Source organism: Miniopterus natalensis, chromosome 14 (genome assembly GCF_054644295.1).
Source record: "Miniopterus natalensis isolate mMinNat1 chromosome 14, mMinNat1.hap1, whole genome shotgun sequence".
NCBI lineage: Eukaryota > Metazoa > Chordata > Mammalia > Chiroptera > Miniopteridae > Miniopterus > Miniopterus natalensis.
The window spans coordinates 11,409,503-11,425,246 of record NC_142094.1 but is presented as its reverse complement, the minus strand read 5'-3'; positions in this window follow the sequence as shown (position 1 = coordinate 11,425,246).

Here is a 15,744-nt window from a genome sequence, read left to right as displayed (position 1 = left end):
GCAATATTTATATAAACTTTAGCTCTTGCTAGCGTGCCTTGAGTACCCTGGCTGTAGAAGGGTATGGAGAATGCAGTGATCAGCATTGCAGTCAGGGTGCTCGAAAACCGTTTACACGTGGACAGAGGAAGTGAGTGGATGGTGTAAGTCATGAATTGCTCCTCCACACTCAGGTCCAAGAAGCATTACATTTCTTTATTTTTCTGAATCAGATTACACCTGGCTCCAAGCATCTACTCCCCTTGCTAAAAGGGTTAGCAAGAAACATAACACTGGCCGTTCCTGGGCTCCCCCACTTCAGTTAGATCACACAGGATCCCAGGGCTCACAAGTCCAGGGAAACAGGTAAGGGCTGCCTCTTGGCCCATGTGGTTGGCAGATCTTACGAATTTTACCTTGTTAGATACTGGATATTTTTGTCTCCTTATAAGTATTTCTGAGCTTTGTTCTTGAACTTAGTTAAATTACTTAAAATATAAGTCATATTACATACAATTTTAAGTTTAAGAGGTTAAATGTTTATTATTATGTTCTAAATTAATCAATACTTAATTTCGATTATTATGATTTAGTGGATTATGTTTTCAGGAATGATTATCAGGAAGTTTCACAATCACCCATACTTGGATGACTTGCTCATCTTAGGGTGCATTTCTATTGCCCGTAGACTAGACACATGACAACTTGGGAACTACTATAGCACCTGAGTCACATGTTTCCCTTCAAGTTTCTGTAGTGTCATTGTTTTCTGCTACCTTGTCTTCCAAATCACAGATTCAATTTTCTGTTTCCTCTAATCTGCTCTTAACTCCATCTAATGTGCTCTTCATTTTAGTCACTGTATTATTCATTTCTGACTTTTTTTTTTTTGGTTGGTTCATTTTTATGGTTTCTATTTCCTTTTTTAATGTTTCATATCTCTTAGTTGAAGTTCTCACTGAGATTGTCTATTCTTCCCCTAAGTTCATTGAGCATCTTTATAATCAGTGTTTTAAACTCTGCATCTGGTAGATTGCTTGCTTCTACTTTGTTTAGTTCATTTTCTGGAGTTTTGTCCTGTGCTTTCATTTGGGACATTTTCCTTTGTCTCTATTTTTGCTGCCTCTCTGTGTTTGTTTGCATGTATTATTAGGTATATCTGCTATATCTTCCAGTCTTGGAAGATTGGCCTTATGGAGTAGGTGTCCTGTGGGATCAGTGGTTCTGTCTGCCTGTTCACCTGAACTGGGTGCTCCAGGGGTGTCCCTTGCATGGGTTGTGTGTGCTGTCCTGTTGTAGTTGAGCCTTGCTTGCTGTTGGCACATCAGTGTATAAAATTACCCTTCAGACTGACTGGCTGTATCGACTGGCTTTAACTACATAGGACAAGCTATTGTATGAGGATTGACTGCACAGAGTGGGATTTGTTTTAGTGAGGCTCTAGTATCTTCTGAATTCACCCTTTGGGTATGTCATTTGTGGTGCCAATTGGGTGGTGCTCTGGTGTTGTCTGAAGCTGGCTACAGATTCTTAAATGCCACACGTGTGTGTGGGACCCGCCTGTTTCGTGCCTCTGCTCCTCCTATCAGCTTCAACGTCGTTTCTTCTCTATACCTTTAGTTATAGGAGCCCTTTCTGCGAGTCTTCAGGTGATTCTCAAGGTGGTTGTTCTAAAATTTAGTTGTCATTTTAAAGTGGACATGGGAGGAGGCAAGCACAATGTTTACCTGCTCCACAGTCTTGGCTGGAAATTCTGTGTTTCTTATCATTAATTTTATTTTTCTCTTTGTTTCCCCGGAGCAAATCTCCTACTGGGTTTTCCCAGCACCTTCTGCACACCACGCGCTTTCCCTCCCTGTCCTCTCCTCGCTCTGCTTTTTCCTTGCTGGGCCCGTATCTGCTTCCCTTCCTCTCTTTACTCATGTTCCTCCTTCCGTTAAAGTTTTATTTGATGTCCAATGCCGTGATTTTCAATGCATTTGTCTCTGAACAAGGTCAGTCCTATTTGACTTTGATAACCAAAATAACGCAGGTAGGATTTTCCTGAAGCTCTTGTTTTTAACCTAGGTAGCATTTTGGTGGTCACCTTAGGATGGCGAAAGGATGAACTAGCCTTCGTTCGGACACAGGACGTGCTGAGCTAGGAGCAAAGCTGCAGTCAGGGCTCTGTTTCACCCAAGAACCCTGAGACGAATGCTCCCCAGATGTGTGTTCACCGAATGGATGAACCGCCGAAAGCTTGCTTTATCTGTCTCATAGAAAAGTGAAAATTTAGATCATAGGAGAAAGCCGTCTCGATCCCTGCCGACTCCTTCACAAGTCCTGGGCTGAGGTTCTCAGAGTTAGCCAAGGCGGTAGTTGCAGGGCAGCGCATTTTGGTAAAACATTTCACTTTCTCTGAGACACCACAGTGTTTATTACAAGAAATGTTGTACCATGTGCACTTGGGCTTTGGCGTATGACCACAGAACAGTGACAGTTATTACAAATGAGAAGTCTGTGGTTGTGACCAGATTCCTGGAACGAGTGACTCCAGGGGCCGCAGGCAGACAGTGTCTGCTTGTTTGAGTGCAGACCGGGGAGGGAAGTCCCCAGGCAGCGCTGCCATTGATGCAACACATCTGTGAGCGGCAGTACAAAGCTCTCCTTTCCCGAACCTTCACTGTGCTGCTGCAGGGGAGGAGAGCCCGTGAAGTGCATGAAATCCACGCTCTGCGGAGAGGCCCATGTCTCCCAGCATCCTTCAGGGTTGGGCAGCATGTGGGATTTGGGGAGGTCACTGTGTCCCCTATTAGTTTTGCTCTCTTTGCACTGACATTTTATGAAGAGCTCTCTCAGGCATGTCATAGCTAAAATCTGCAGGCTGATTTGGTATCACTTGCTACTGCCCTGGCTTCTTTATGGCTGTAGGTCTGTGAGGGACAGCTCAGACTGCCAGTCACCCAGCTCTGTCCCTTTCCGTGCTGGACATCAGGCAGCAAGCCCATTCTTTTCATAACCTACTGCCAGAGCAGTCCGTGCCTTCATCCTGTTTCCATCACTGCCTCTCAGACACAGTGAATCTAGAATTTTCATGTTTACTTGCTATGCTTGTCTGGTCCATGATCTTGTGTTTTTGAAGACTGAATCTATCAGGAGAGAAAGGACCCACAAATTATTTGCATATACAGTTGGCCCTTGAACAACGTGGGCTTTAACTGCATGGGTACACTTACATGCAAATTCTTTTCAATAAGTATTTTCTTTCTTATGATTTTAAAATGCTATTTTATTATTTCTAACTTACTTTATTGTAAGAATACAGTATATAATACATACATAAAATATGTTAATTGACTGTTAATGTTATCAGTAAGGCTTCTGGTCAACAGTACACTATGAGTGTTTAAGTTTTTGGGGAATCAAAATTTATGTGAATTTTTGGCTCTGTGAGGAGCTGGTGCCCCCAACTATCCTTGTTCAAGGGTGAACTGTAATAGGTATCACATTTGCATCACTGCAATTAGGCTTGAATTGGTTAAGCAAGTCTCAAAACTTAAAAAACAACAACTCTGGGGTGTGCAGAATACAGAAAGTAGGTGTTATCTAGCTCACAATTCATGCAGGGTGTGAGCAGTGGTCATTCACCCTGCTCCAGGTCATGGGTGATTCATTCAAGAGAGAGAAGCACGATTCAAGACAATTACATTCTCCTAAGACTTTGAAAACCTGAAAGGAGATAGACAAGCCAGAAGGTATTGGAGCACTTTCATTTTAGGACAGAATCCTAGACCTATGGCCCACTGGCCCCTGTATTTGAGGTGCCTGTCCTCTTCTCCGAGGTCTTCTAACTTCTCCTAAGTTCCTTCACTATCACTCCTTCCCATGTAGGCCTCTGGACTTGAGTCTGAGAATTGCCACATCCAGCCTCCTGCTGTTAACCATGCTTATTAGACATGCCCCATATCTCGTCCATGACATAACTTAGCCAAGCATTCCAGAATCGAGGCACCTAAATTTACCACTTCAGGGTGCTCAGGCCCCACCTTCACCCCTTGTTGGTCACAGAACTCCAGTTATGGAAGTAAAATAAAGACAAAGGTATGTGGGCACTCTCCTTCTCTGGAGTCCAACAATGGTCCTCTGGTCCATTGAGGTAAAATATTACCCATAGTCTTCAAAAGTATATCTAAAGGTTTTAGAATTATTATGTGGAACTGAGATGCATGCATTCATTTAATAAATTCAATAATGATTATCATTTCAAGTTTGTGCTTGGTGTTACAATGGGAGGTAAACAAAATATGGAAATTGAATCAGTCACAATGAGTTTAAAATAGATAACACCAATTTACTTGTAAATTTTTAAAAAAAATGTCTTTATTGATTTTAGAAATAGGAAGGGAGAGAGAGAGAGAGATAGAAACATCAATGACGAGAGAGTCATTGATCGGCTGCCTCCGGCACGCCCCCGACTGGGGATTGAGCCCAAAACCCAGGCATGTGCCCTGACCGGGAATTGAACCACGATCTCCTGGATCTTAGGTTGATGCTCAACTGCTGAGTCACACCGGCCGAGATACTTATTAATTGATGGAGTAATTCCTTATCTATGTGATAGTCATCCATCCTTTTGACAGAACTTTGTAGAGAACAAAACCATGGCAGTGCATGTGTTGTGTGAGAACAAGAGATGCCTGTTCCCAGGGAGCTCGAGAGTGGGCAGTCAGTCCTGCAAACATATATCAATATGTGTTGATAGGCATGAGAAAAGACTTGTGGGAAGGAGCCTGAAGAAGAAAATTAAATTTAATGTAGGCACCACCGAAGGCGAGTAGACTACCTAGGCATTTCTTGCGGTCGCGCAGGCGAGTGGCTGTCATCTGGACTGCAGGAGTGGCAGTGGGCATGAGAGAAACGGGCAATGCCCAGAGATATGTAAGAAGTAAGAGCTATGAAATAACCGGGTGGAAAGTGTGAGGGTGGGCAGGGAGGGGGGAGGGGGAAGGGGGAAGGGGGCGAGGGCGCATTGCTGAATCCAGGACTTGGCAGGTGGTGACAGAGATAAAGAAGAAAGTTTCTGCGGGGAGTTCGTTTCCGTTTCTCACGTGGGCTTGCTGAGCTCTAATTGGAGATGCTGCGCCAGCCTGAACTTGGAGCAGATGCGGGCTGATGCTCTAATTGGAGTCTCATGTTCTAAAGAGATGATAATGGAAATCGTGTGACTGCAAGAGATGACCAGGGAGGGTGATTGAGGACAGAGTGGAGTATTTTAAGGTTCGCCACATTTTAAAAGAAGGTTTGGTAAAGGAATACGGGAGATAAGAAAATGGGAGACAAGGAGATGGAAGGAAAACTAGCAGAGTGTGGCGTCAACGAAGCGAGCGAGCGCGAGAGCGAGCGCTTAGAGGGGAGGAACCGTCCTGCGAAGGCCACCGAGCTGCGAAGGCTGGTGCGCAGGTTCTTAACTGCTGGCTCTCCTTTCCCGGAGCAGTAGGAGAGAAAGTGCTCTGACGAGAGTGAGTTTCAGGGGATTGAGAACAGAATTCTGGGCACCCTTCCAGCCTGATGTAGGAAGCAGGATGAGATAATTTATGTAATGTGCTTTGAATAGTGCCTGGCAAAGATCAGGCTCTCAATAAATTTTGGCAGCTATTGTATTGGCACCAAGTTGTTCAGCTCTGTGGTTTTTCTTGACCAGCGATTAGCACCTGGGATATAAACACAAAAAAATCAGACAGATGCATTAATTCCGAGAGGGATTTTTCAAGAAGTGAGATGGAAGAAAAGGAAATTGGCAAGTATGATAGAAATATTGTCCTGTGGAATCTTAACTGGATTAAAAAAACAAAAAACAGTTAAAAAACAAACAGTTCCTGGGCCAGAAAGTCTTGATGATGATAACATGGTGCAGTGAGGGTGGAAGGTTAAGGAAGAGAGTGGAATTTCTAAATATTGGGTTTATGAATACAGGCATGTACCACTTAACGACAGGGAGGCGTTCTGAGAAATGCACCATCACGCAATTGTGTCGTGCGAGCTCCATACACAAACCTAGACGGCATAGCCTACTACTGTAATTGTATGTGCTATAGTTTTATGCAACTGGCAACACAGTAGGTTTGCTTGCACCGACGCCACCACAAACACGTGAGTAATGTGTTGTACTGTGTTATGGTGATTAGGACATCATTAGGCAATAGGAATTTTTCAGCTCATTGTAATTATAGGGACCTTCATTGAATATGTGGTCTGTCATTGACTGAAACATCGTTAAGTGGCTTCTAACTGTACAATGGTAATTGGTGATGACAATATTTTGGGGAGGCAATGGAAGCAAGCTGACAAAGTGGAGCGGAGGTGAAGGTCACTGGAAATGAGCTGATCAGAGGACTGAGAACTCAAGGTGTGGGACTTGAAGGTTAAAGTCACCCAGAGTGGTGATAGGACTTGGAGGCAAGGGAGAGACCAGGAGGCTGGCAGATGACAAAGGTGGTAGCTAGAAATGGGTGATGTATCTCAGCCCGGTTGTTGGTAATGTTCTCTTTCTTTTGGGGCTCCTAGTCCTGACCTTGTACATACCAGTTTCTTTGTACAAAGGATTGCTTCCATGCCCACCCAAACTCATAACATATGGGACACCTGATTGCAGCCAGTCCTAGCTGCATGGTAACCTGTCCTCCCCTGGCTAGGAGCTCATTTTTATCAGGGCCCAGGGTCATGCCTAGAGCCGTCTTTCAAAGTGTGAGTAGCTTTCTGCCACAGAAGGGGTGGCCCTGTTCCAGTCCCCTAGGGGTTTGTGACCCAGCTCTGTTGCTGGAGCTTTCTGGAAACTCCCCAGAATTCCGTTCCACCAGACCCTGCATTGCCTGAGGGGCAGGGCACTGTGCACAGCTGGACCTGTAGTGGAACCTTTTCTTGCCCTGAGCCCCACTCAGAATTGTAGCTTATGGGGTCATGTGGCAAATGGGTCAAATCAGTACTTCTAAGTGTGGTCTATGCTGTATCCAAGATCCACAAGGCCTAGTAAGCGCCATGTGCTTTCTTACTGGTAGGAGGTACAAGGAACAACAACATGTCCTTCACCTGAGAGGAAATGTCCCAGCACTGCCAGACCACGGGACTCCACTGACTTCACTGGAGGGCAAAACCTCCCAGGATTGCTCTCCCATCTTTTGGTCCACGTGTGTCCTAGGGTTCGCATCTAGAGTACATTTGTGCTTTTGAACCAGTGGCCTCTGTATCCATGCTTCTAAAAGTGTATCAAGTTGTGATTTACAGCATTAAGGTTCTGAAGGGCCAATTCATTTATTTCCACTGGAAAAATGGGACTATCAATTTCTACCCTATTTTTCACAGTAGCAAATTGAAGGTCATGTAATATGCATGAGACACTTTAAACTGTAAAGCATTGCTCAGATATTAAGTGATTGGTATTATCCTGTTATAGATGTCACAATGCCTTTTATCTTTCTTTCTTTTTTTGGTCTATGAGGGCTGAGAGAGGAGAGAGGAACAAATTAGAGCTGCCACAAAAAGAGCTCAGGGCAGTGGTGTTCAGGAAAATCTTGGGAAATAAGCAAACAGGGGCTACTGTATTTATGCCAGCCTGTTCTCAGCTCAGGATTCCTCTACGTCCCACCTGGGGCTGGTAACCGAAGGGCGGGCGGAGCATTTCCAAGTCTGAATTTTGATTTATACCCCTCTTATATGGGGATACAACGAAGTTGTAACCAAACTCATCTTGAACAGAAATTCACCAAGTGCTTTGTGAGCTCTGTATGCTGCACGTGAGCTGGTCACCCGTGGAGAGGCTGTGAGTGTCAGGCCCTCGGCCAGCCTTTGAGAAGGGCGAGGTCCAGACTCCTCAGCGCCGCACACTGCCCCAGCCTGGGAGCTTGCCTGGGCTGGATCAAATTCTCCCGAGTTTTCACTTCTCCTCGAGTACAAGGTGTGCCCAGAGGAAGCAATTTCACCTGGGAGTGCAGGTCAGGTGCATGGATTGCCGGGGACAATGACTCGAGCATCATGGTAGGTGACAGTGGCACAGGAGGAGGCCCTCTGAGCAAACCTTGGGGATTCAGCTGCAGGAGTCAGTCCGTCTGACCTCATTTGCACCGTTGCACGGAGCTTGAGGCTGGGCAGGGGCCACGCTGCACCCTGCAGGTCAGCTTTCTGGGAGCAATAGTGTGCTGGGGACCCAAGCCTTACTCATGTGTGCAACTGAAGGAAATAACTGGAAGGACAGCTTCACTGTGGACATTGAACAGTGTCTTGCAAAATGCACTTTCAAAGCAACTTTTATTATCAGTGTGCTAATATTTATGTTTTTCCTTGTCTCTGGATAAAATTTCAGCAGTTCAAGGACCAGAGTTATTTATTAACAGGAAACATTAGAAATTAGAAAAAAATCAGGTACTGAAGAACAACACTCGGCTAATGTGGGACTGGGAAAGGACCCAGGCACACTCACACAGGTACATGGTATTGGCTGTCCATTGAGAGAAGACTGAGAGCAGAAGTCGAGACAGCCTTTCATCCACCTGGGCTTCATGGTTTCAGGCTGCTGACATCGGCCTCACTTGAGTCCAAAAATCCTCCTTGGGAAGCTGTGCAAGTCTTCATGTGTTTAGCTGCCTGCAAGTTTAGTGTCGTATATCTATCCATTTCCCCCAACATTAATTTTCAGACTTTTGGGGGAAATCATAAGTTATAATAGTGAGGAAAAATAAAACTGTAAAGGCTAGGAACAAATTTGATGGAGTATTATTGCCTTTTTTCGTTCACAGTAATTCTAAAGCTCGTATGACAGATGGAGTTTATTTAAGTAAATCCAGTAACATTGTAAATATCTTAAGAAAAACAGTTTTTTTTTTGAATCCTAGTACAATCTTAGTTTGCAAAGCTCTGTGGTGCTATGACAAACAGGGCTAAGGACTTTTGCTAATGTTTCAATGGAAATATTATTTTATTGCACCATAAGAAAAGAGAACTTCAAATGTTTGTAAAAGCTCCCAATGCTTCTCTAAATTTTTTGGGATTACAATCTAAACAAGAAAACCCTGAGGAACTATTTCGCTGAGAGCCTGCAGGTAGCTCCCCTCTTCACCCCGTCCTGCTGGCATTTCCTCGGAGGCCGGGTGTTGGGAAGCCAACCCCAAGGGCTTGCTGAGACGCCTGGCGGAGACACCCAAGGCTCCCTTTATTGCTTTCAGTCGTGGGAAGTTATATCACCTTTATAAACCTTTATCTTCATTTGTAAAATGATGATAAAAAAACACCTATTTCATAAGCCAATTGTGAGGATTAAATGAAATAATAAATATGAAGTGCTTATTAGCATAGAACCTAAAATTTTGAGGAGAGTTGATAAATGACACCTTTTTCTGTTTTTATTATTATGAAGAGTCATTCATCAGGAGCTGAGCGAGTTGCATTAAAATGCAATCATAAAGCAACTACTTTGTGCAAGACTCTGTGGGAGGCTGGGCCATCACAAGTTCTCAAAGGAGCGGAGGGGTGTACAGAAGCAGAGTTTGGACACTGTAGGGATGTAAAAGGCTCAGGTACACTGTACTGATAAGACACCAGTAGCCTGTAAACATCCACACACCCACATATACACAAACACATGCTAGAGCAGAGCCTTGCTCATCAATATTTCATGTGCTCCTCACCTTTCTCAGTCTTTCCTGCAGCGGATCACATGTTCTGGACAGTGGCCTATGAGCAGAAGTGACAAGGGCTACTTCCAGGACGATCAGATAGGAGCTGGGACCTTCAAGGCCACTGTCCTAAGCCACATAGCTGCCTGACCCACATCAAATACTGTGTGAGAACTAACCTTTTGTGTGTGAACTGACTGGGATATTGGAGTTAGTCACAGGAGCTGATGTCAGCTACCCTGAGACATTTACCTGTCACCGAAGAGGGCTGAGCTCTGGAATGGACCGTAGCAGAGGCAAGAGCAATATCCCATGGTTACTCATATTAGACAGCTCCGAGATAGCTGACTGTCAATAAACACTGTACTGATTAAGATGTACCTCTGGAAAGACCATGGCAATGAACTGTGGCCCTATCTATCCAGCCTATATTTAGAGAAACGACTTTACCTGTTTATGCTGTTTGCAACCTCTGAGAATTGGACTGTTTCCTCACCTCTTTCTGGCCCTCCTGATGATCAAGGCTCATGTCCTCCCTAATCTAGACACCCAGGGCATGGGACTTGGCTTCTTGGAAGAAAACAGGGAGGGACCTGCAAAGAACGGAAGGGGTCCTGGCCACAGGTCAAGGATATGATAAGAGAATTGGGGATGGGTAGGGCCATCTACAGGGGACCAGTGGAAAACAGTAACCTGTGTCACTCAGGCTGTGGGTGGCATCAGTGGCTCCTCGTGGTGACTGAGAAAAGAGAGGAGGGAAGAGGCTGGTGGTTGCGATGTGGGCCAAGTGCTAGTTTAGTGGCAAGAACAGTCAGCACGTCCTGAATGTCTGTTATGTGCAAAATATCTCATGAACATGATCTTGTCTGATCTTCCTGACAACTTTATAGAAGTGATTGCATTTTAATGGTGGAAAACACTAAGGCTCAGTGTTCAGTAATTTGCCTGTAGTCACAGAATTATTAAATCTTGGGACCAAGATTCTGAACCAGATTCTCAGACTCAAAAACCCTTCTTCTCTGCACTTTAGCTTATTGCCTCCCAAGAAGGAAGAAGGCATGAAAAATAAAAAGGTTATTACCCGTGTCACTGGGCAAGGCAGTGTACTGGGGCTTCAGCCAGGAGGAAGAGGAAGCGGAGGGTGAGTGTGGTGGATGCAGGTGAGACTGAAGCCAGCACCGCTTTCCGAGGGTGATCTGTTCCCGTTGGTGGGCAATAGCAGAGTTTCCAGTAAATACTGGCAGACTAGAAAGGTGGTGATATTGTTGTTCCACTGATTGGTTTAGCACCTTTCTAGAAGCTCAGAACAGAGCCTAAGCTCTTGAGAAGGGGTCTGGTCAGGACTGCACAGGGCATCAGCCCTTCCACCTGGACTCCTGGGCCGACTGGATACAAATCAGGGCAGGAAGACCATGCGTGTCACACTGGCCAGGGGACCAGAGGAGCTCTGAAGGCAGAGGCTGTGCAGATGGCCGGGCTCGCCTCAGCTGTGGATTCCAACAGGATCTGCTCTTCTGACCGGTGGGTTAAGACTCCAAATGCTTGGGCTGTGATGTGCCTACAGCCTGGGCTGTGGAGAAAGGCAGCAAGTGACACAGATTCCGAGGTAACAGCTGCCAAGTGATTTCTGTTACTTTTCACCTCACTTGAGGGACCAGTTCTAAGTGGAATTTTGGGCCATCAGAGTGAGGAGTGAACATCTGTAAGGTCAGGAGGTTGGTGGCAGGGTCAGTGATGTGGTTGTTGAAATGCGCGAAGATGAAGATGATCCGGGTTCCAAAACCATAAAGCCAGGCAGCTGGTAGCCGATCCCAAGGAGGAGGGACAGGAGACAACGCAGCAGCTCTTCCTGTACCTACTGCCCTGCTGTGGTGGGGACCCCAGGACATGCCCCTCTGTTAGGCATCACAAACTAAGGACCCTGGGCTCCGTCCAGTTTTGTTTGGCTTGCACAGGGTTAAAAAAATGAGTTGAAATGCCCTGGGTTGGGCTTGTATTTTCCAGTTCTCACCAGTCTCATCTGACATCTGGACAGCTTCCCTTGTGTGTACAGCTCTCCCTGGCTGTGGCATTTGCCACCCCCTGGAGAACTGCCGCAGGGAGTCCCTCCACCTTGCCTTCGGTTCCACGCATATGCGCCGGTCCAGCCTCAGACTTTCTGCTGCAGGGCTGACAGCAAAGGGAGGGCTAACCCCACCCTCCCCGCCTCTCTTCTGTAACCATCTTCGCCAGGACAGGACACAGACACGCTCCAGCAGCCCGCCCCACCCCCCATCCTGCTAACTCTGGAAAGGGAGCCCCAGGAGGAAGAAAGGAGAACACTTGTTGAGAAATGATAGCAAGACGAAGGTGGAAGGGGGCAGCAAAGACCCAGGGAGGAAGAATGGCTGCTCCTGGAAGTCCAAAGGCAGTGCCCACAGGTCCAGGTGCTTTGGCCCATGTCCTTTCACAGGTTCTGGGGTTTCTAATCATACATTTTTGCTTGGCCTATTGAGCAGGAAGGCTGATGGAACAGCCCAAAGAGTGAACTTCATACACCACTGTTCAAAGAGCTGGTAGGTCTGGTCCTTTGTGGGGTGTGTTCTGGGTGTCCGGAAGAGGAGCGGGCCTTCAGGTTTGGGGAAACATGAAGACCTGAATGAGATAAAACCGAAGGGGTGATTGTCTTCATTGTCCAGCCTGCCCACCTCGCATGGCAGGTCTGTGGTACTGAGACCGAGAAGTGTGGCCAGTCAGAAGGGAGACGTATCTACTGTGAGTGTAATATACACACCAGATTCCCAAGACCTGGTGTGAAAAGAGAAATGTCACCTATCTTTTTAGTAAGCTTTATGTATCCTATGTGTTGGAAAGATAATATTTTGGGTCTATTAGATTAAATAAATTATATTATTAAATTATTTTAAAGTTTACTTTTACCTTTTTAATGTGGCTACTAGAAAATTACATATGTGGCTTGTATTACACGCCTATTGGACAACGCTCATCTAGACTCTTGTTAAAGCTGCAGGAGCAAAATATAAGAGCACACAATAACACACACACACTCTGTTGCAGGTACCAGGCAACTTCAGCATCTAGAAGAGTAGTCTGCTGAACTTTCTCTTGAAACTGTGATAAATTCTCAAAATAATGCAGACCTCTCCTTGGCCTGGGTGAGCCCCTGCTGCTCAGTCCCCCTGTCCTGCCTGGGCCCCTCCCCTCCCCATCTCTGCCCTTGTTCTACCCTGGCTCTAGCCCAGCCTCGGCTGTATTCCACTTTTTAAAATGCCACCATAGATTCAGGGTGATGTGCATGAGAAAAACAAACAAGCACTTGCATTTTGGGAAAAAGAAATCATTTTCCCAGACTTTGGAAGTGAACCTAATGGGGCTTCTCTGCATTCCAGCTGCACGCAGTCTGGCAGCCGTCTGTTCTCTGCTATAATGTGAAACATAACTCAGCGGTCATTTCCATCTCAACGTGTAAAAAGTCCAGCAGCATTGTTGGAACTATCACCGTAAATCAGCGGCAGCTTTCTTTAGGGACTCTATTGCCCCTTGATTTAGTATTTCCTGGCAGTTTGCCTATCATGGAATGAGGCCACGATTGCTTCCTACACAGAATGTTATCTGCAAGACAGCCAGCCAGGACCCTATAGAAAGAATGCTGACCAGCCTGCAGGTTTGATAATCTATGGCTGCTCTTTGTATTGAGAATAAATTTGACAATGGGACTCATTGTTAAATTGGACAATACAGGGTGGGGCAAAAGGAGGTTTACAGTTGTTCAGATGGAAAAATAGTACAATAATTAATAAATAATAATACAAGAATAACTCTGTGATTCGTGTACTCACAACTGTAAACCTACTTTTGCCCCATGCTGTATATCCCACGGAACAGCTTACAAAGTACATAAATTCACGGAGTGTTTTATATACCATTTGTTCTAAGGAAAGAAAAGTGGACCCTTTCAGGAACCCTTTCAGTTCCAGGAAGAAAATTCAGCAAAATTGGTCTACTGTGCATAGTGAGGAGTTATCTTAGGCACCTTTCATGCAGCATGTTCAGTGATTGTAAAAACAGGGAGTGAGTCAGCTGTAGAGAGCAGGGGAGCGGGGCTGGCTGGGGGCTGAGCGTGGTTTCCTGCAGGTGAGGAGCGCTCTGGGGGCGCTCCTGGGAGGTGCTCTGGAAGGGGCCAGAGAAAGGCCTGCAGGCCGCAGGATGGGGCTTCGCTGGCGGGCGCAGCTGGGCAGTTAGGGGTTCAGGGCATGGAAACAACGCCGCTCAGTTAGCAAATCCACCGGGGCACTAACTCCCAGATGACACTTGTTGGGGACTCCAGACCCCAGTTAAGGACAGGAGTGACCCTTGGCCAGTGCTTGGCAAAGAACAAGGACACATTTCCAGGAAACACCAGGGAAGAAAGGAGAGCAGAGGCGACCCACCGCAGGCCCGCTCGCTGCCTTCTCCCCAGGCGCCGGGTCAGCAGTGCAGCCCGAGGACACCCAAGCCCACCTGTCCCTCCTCCCGTCCCCAGGTGGGAACGACTCACTGGGGTCTCGGCGGCCGCCTGGACAAACCCGCGCTTGCTTTGTAAGGAGCACACAGAAGGGCTGCCAGGCGAAGGAGAAGCAGCGGGGTCCACAGGAGGGACCCTCTCAGGCCTCGGAAGATGCTTCCCCATGAAATACAGTTTCTCCTGCACATGGGCATTTTGAGAACACTCCTGATTTGTGTTTCCAGCAAACTTCAAAAGGATGTTTCTTCTATGAAATTTGAGCAGAGACCCATAAAGAGAAAAACAAAGCAGTTTAGGAAAGCCAGAATGGGGATTTAAAAAATGTTCGCTTCAAGTTGAAATGGAGGCGTGAACAGCAAGATGGATCCTGTGCAAAACAGGCTCGGCAGAGCAACTCTGACAGCGCAAAATGCGGAGAAACAGGGTAAAGAGACATTCATAGGCAAATATATATAGAAACATGGACGAGAGACACATTTAATATGTAGATATGAGGCATTGCAGAAAAAGAACCAGTAAAAGTGGAGTGATCATTAAAGAACTATTTGGGGGCGAAATTTAGCAGCTAAAGAAAGACTTGAGATTTCTGTATATCAAACAAAACTAAGGAAACTTTTTAATACCTTGACTTATCATGATCATTTATCTTAATTTCAAGAATAAAAACCAAGGGTCTTCTTAGAAGAAAAAGAAGAAAAGATAAAAAAATATGAGCAATAAAATGGCAATAAATGCATATCTATCAACAATTGAATCTAAAAATAAAAATACACAAACGAAATAATGAACAAAATAAATGGACGGACGAATGAAATAGAACCAGAGGCATGGAAACAGGGAACAGACGGACAGGGCTCAGGGGGAGGAAGGGAGGGCGGTCGGAGGAGATGAACCAAAGAGCTTACACGCATAACCCGCGGACACAGGCCGGGGGGATGTGGAGTACAGGGGGTCGGTGGGAGAAGAAAGGGGGGACATCTGTAATAATCTCAACAAAGATAAAAGACAAAAGAATAAAAACAAAGTCCCCGAGGACCAAGCAGATGAAGCGGGCCTCCCACCTCTTTGCAACACAAAGAAGACAATGACCTTTGTGCACAAAACTGTGAGGAAAAACAGACTGTGGCCCGAATGGGGCTGTCGCGTAAAATGAGGGGCGCTGGGCCATACCGACGGCTTCTCACGCTGAAGCGTCATTCGGTGTTTATCCGGAATTCGAATGGAGCTGGGTGTCCTGCACTTTTGTTTGCTACACCTGGCGGCCCCAGCGCTGTGCCTGGTCAAGGTGATGGTCAGGGCCCAGCCGGCGGAGCGACGTTCTCTCGTCCACGCGGGCCCCAGAGTACACCCTCCATGTGCGTGCCCGGAGAATTGGAGACAACTTACTTGAATTATTTTTAAGCAATTGAGTGAGGAATCAAATTATCAAATTCAGGAATGGAGAACTCATGACATCAAAGACTGATGAGAAAAATAGTCAAACAGACAAAAATCCCCCCACACAAGCAAACAGCTATAAAACAAAATTAATGTAATTCTCGATATAATATTAAAATATGATGAAATGTCAAAAATAATTTTCAAAAGAGAACAAATGATTTATGTGTTAATTTAGTA